The sequence below is a fragment of the Pinus tabuliformis genome, chromosome 9 (assembly GCF_031772625.1).
Source record: "Pinus tabuliformis cultivar Carrire ecotype Pingquan chromosome 9, CPIR1, whole genome shotgun sequence".
Lineage (NCBI taxonomy): Eukaryota > Viridiplantae > Streptophyta > Pinopsida > Pinales > Pinaceae > Pinus > Pinus tabuliformis.
In genome coordinates, this window is record NC_142307.1 from 309,715,510 (window position 1) to 309,720,421 (window position 4,912).

Below are 4,912 nucleotides of genomic sequence, written 5' to 3' on the forward strand. Positions count from 1 at the left end.
CTCACACCAACAATAAAAATATAGGAAAGAATAATGCTTAGTTATATTCTAATGGAAAGTAAAAGTGTAATGGAAAGTAAAAGTGCAATGCATTATCATAACAAAGTAAATTGCATCAAATGGGCTACAAAACTCTCAATATGAGCATCCTTTTACCTCTTTATATGCTAAATATTTAACCTTAATAGGTGTAAGCAATAAGCTCCTTTGTAGATGGATACTTTGGAGGAAAAACAAGAAACAAGAGGGCAAGTAAATGTAGAAAGTGGAGTAGAATGAAAGTTTTTTTTTGTCTCTCTAATCTCATTTGGCAAGGTAACCTTACTATCAATTCCTCCTCTATAATGCAATCTAATATTTTTTTTGAGTTTTCATGGGTCATGTGACTCTTAAAGAATCATCCATGTGATTAGTGTAGGAAATAAATGATAAATTGTGCCACCATAAGAGCTATGAACTAAAGGTTTGACTAGAATTAGTGGGGTAAAAAATGACCATGAAATGATATGCTAGGATACATTAAGCTATACATGGACAAGTGATTTTTTCATGTACAACCACTCAAATGTCACAGGTAAGTGATATTAATGCAATAACAATTCGCCCCTAATGTGTGAGGTTAGGAGAATCTCATATAGAAAAAATACATGAATTTCTTAACCAAATGCTATAATAGGAAAAGCTAGGGAAAGGAAAGAGAAACCATGGAGAGAGGACAACCCAAGAAGAACTGATGAACAAAACCTATAGAAAAAAGGAGAATAACATAATGCATATTTAATTTTTATATAGATGATGTAGTCATTCTTACGTTCATGAAGCTACCAAAGATTCTCACAATATGAGATCATGGCAATAAGGGGTTAAATCTAGCTACATCTAAAAATTGAATCTTGCTTCTTATTTCAACTCATGTGAAGGAACAAATTGGATAAGTAAGGAAAATTTTTAAGGTGGTGTTGACGGTGCTGGACCCGCCAACATTTAGGGGATCTCCCCAGTATGAAGTCCCAACTAGACCTCACACTATTTGGTGCAGGAGTCCCATTCGGTACGATGGCCCAGTTTCCATTATCTTAAATATTTTCCTTAGCTCTTTCTTGTCAGCACATGATAGTGGTTTACTTTGTCTTTGAAAAACAAGGTTCACATTCCTGGTGAGTGCTTAGTGTCAGTTGTGGCAAATTTCTTTCACTGCATAGGGAGAAGGTGGAAGTGAGTCTCAGGTTGAAAGAGAATCGTCCCAACTCTGCTAGAGACACACAACACAACAAGACATGTGCAGCTTTTGGCAGAGTAGTCCACATGGATGCGAAAGTCACAAACATGAGGTTAATAGATAGCACATACAACACCTAACATAATAGTCCACACGAGTGCGATGAGCGATATAACAATTTTACAAGAATGAATATGTTGAGTGTCGGTGGGATAGCCCACATGGGAGAGACAACATTAGCAACTAATAAAATACATTTTCAATAGCATATGTAATAAAACAACCGAAATAGTTCAACTGTCTTAATACAGGTTAAAGAAACATTCATTACAAGCGTTCAAAGAATAGTCTTACAAACGAATACAATACATGTGTGAAAATGTGTTGGCCTATTAACAGGCTTCTGAATTAAGCGAATGTTCCAAGACACCCCCATACACCATTACATAACTAACCTTGATAGCGGGGCATTGGAGCCACTGCTCGCTCCTCAAAGGAAATATTACAGACTCTCAAGGCTATGTGGGAGGAGCCAAGGTGAAAATTATTTTGCATGTACAAATGAGGGGTATTTATAGCCAAGGGTGGAATTGGCCCTTGTGACTGTTCAACTTCCCTCATGACTATTTGACTTACATGACTCTTCAAATTTACATGACTTGTCAGATTTACATGTGGGTCTCTTGGAATTCCACGTTACATTATACTGATTACAACAATATGGCCCACAACAGTGATGTGGCCGAGATGACTCATGACATGACTCGACACAATAGGGTTGGTATGTTCATGCTGGTGGTGGTGTCCATGTCGAGCTACAGTGCTACTGAGTGATGGATGTGCTCTTGGTGTATCATAGCTTCACCTCTGCATGGCAAGGTGTGCAGAGTCTTCGATGGTCTTGGTGTTCTCTTGATGTTGCATGTGCATGTCTCTCCTTCGCTTGTACTTAGCATGCTCCATGTGTTCGTCTATTTGTGAACAAGTCTTCTTGCATGTGCTCCTTGTTCATCTCATTCGTCGTCATGCCATGTCTCATCCATGTACCTGTATCTGCAATCACTCATGATGAGACGACATCAAATCCAGAAATCTCCTAGTCTACCATGATGCATTGTTTTTCTCTTTCGGATGCAGGTGACCGGGAGAGAGGACAAGGCTATGAAATTGTGCAGAGCACATTTCAAGCCGGGATGTGGGCTCCGGGCACTATCCATGAAAATTGCGCAGAGGTCATTGGGAGGCTGAGATGGGCAGTCCGAATCAATAATGACTATTTGTGGGATCTCGCTCAATTGGAGGGAAGATCTACGCAATTTTTCCAGGAAGACAATGCGGGCAGCAGGGGGATACTGGTAGTGAAAATTACGCAATTTCTTCGGGGAGGCTGGTAGCGGGCTGCGGGAGGATGCTAGAAAAAACTGTGCTGATCTGGGAGGCTAGAATGTAGGACATCCTTGCGCAATTTCTGGGTTGAGCGGGATGTTGGGAAGCTAGGAGACTTCTCATGAAAATTGCGTAGCTTTCAAGAGGAGTAGCATGTCGGTTGACAAGGTGGCTGGCCAAGAAAAATGCACATTTTTTTAGGGCAGTGCAGTGGTAGGTAGTGGGTGTCTTTTTGGCATGTCTATGCAATTTATTCAATTAGTGGAAGTGGGCATTATTGGTAGCTTCTGCACAATTTTTTGGAGGAGTGAGGCTCGGGGTCACTGCCTGGTCAAACTCTCTGGTTGACCCACTAGAGGCTTGGTAGATTTGCTTGTGGGCAATGTAGATTGAGATGGCTTGTTGGGAAGCGTCTGCGTTGTTCTAGGTGAGAGTTAGTTGGGTTGACTCCAGGATTGCGCAGTGTAGTCTGTCTGGGAGGCAGCCTCAAGCTTTGCGCAATTCTGGGTAGTAGTACATGATCACTAAGGGCTGAGACTGCACAACGTAGCTCAGTGAAGGTCTGGTTGTTGGAGGGTGGTCTAGTCAACATAGTTTCGACAAAATGACTGAGTGTGTGAACGAGTGACTTCGTACATGTTTGACCTTGCGAATACACACTCAACATGACTTCATGCCAAGACACCTTGAACCATCAAGATAACATGCACTTAGTGTGACTGACCAACGGGTGCGAGCGACAAGTGCGACACTTGTGATAGACATTCGGATGACCGCGGTGACACTTGCATGACAGTACTTACAACATTGTGTGTGAGTGCAATATATGTTTACATAGCGAACACAACTCAAACAAAACCTTCAACATCACCAGAATGGGGTCACAAGCATAACGTAGCAATCAACATGCCAAAGGTGACAGTTGGTAAAATGACTTTTCGTGTTTGTGCACATGCATTTTACTAAGGACATGATGATATGACAATGAAAAGTAGTCCTACAAACTCAACTAAGAGGTGTATTTTGAAATTTGTTCTTTACTTACCATACTTACCCTCAAGATGATCATCCATCCGATGGAGTTTTCATGCAGTGTTGATATTTTTCATTACTTGGTTCCTTGGTCCTTCTCCTCAACTCCGTGGAAGTGATTTCAGCATGCCACCTTTTCCTATAGTCAATGAGAGGTAGATCTACACAATTTCAACGAACAGTGACTACTGCCAGAATGAGACCCTGGGTGGCTCATTTGTGAAGTTTGTACATGCAAGACATGCAGGGAAGCTTGGACAACACTGCGTAGGTTTGAGGCACAAGGCACTGTTGTGGGATGGGGGTCCTGGGAGGACACCTCTGCGCAATTTCTAAGTGCATTGCAGCTAGACTGCTCTGCGGATTTCTGGAGAGAAGTGATGGTTGCTTGACTACTCTGCGCATTTTTGGAGAGCAGTATTGGCTGGGGTCTTTATGGGCTGTGGGGTTTCAATAGGAAAGGGAGTTTGGTGTCTCTGTGCACTGCGAGATTTCAGCAGGCAAGGGACGAATCTTTATGGTTGGAGAAGAAAAGCGCATAATTTTGGCAAGCTGGATGAGGCTAGGTTGCTCGGGAAAATGGCTAAGTGTGAGATCAATGAAACATATGTAAACATTGATAGGGCTTGACTGTGATTGCATACAGACACTTAGTGTCACAATATACACCATACATAAAGCATAAGACATACTTTTCTTGATTTTATCACCAAAAAATGATCATCTAGCCATAACTTACTAGATGGATCGAAGTACACCATGTAGGGCCAATTTTACCATAGTAAAATTGCTTTCACTATAAGAAATCACTTAATAAACCACATTTGTTAAGTTATTTCTTGTTAAACCCATGAAGAATAATTAAATAAATCATTCTTTATTTAATTATCTTCTATGAATAATTAAATAAACCATTTTTTAACTAATATTCCTTGTCATATTTGACCCAATCATGAGAATAATTAGATAAATCATTATTTTTCTTATTTTTCCCTAGGAATAATCAATTAATCATTATTTAGTTATTACTCCTTGTCAAGTTTGACTAAATCATTTAGGAATACTTAAATAAATCATTATTTGTTTATTATTCTTGAACCACATTCCTTGAGATCATAAATAAATCATTTATTTATTTATTATTTATAAATAAAAGTATTTAACTAATTTAAATACTTTTTCCCTCCAACCAAATATAATGAAATATTCCAAATGGTTAATTCTAGAATTTGGTTAATAATAGTTTATTATTTTCCATTATTTGAGAATAACCTA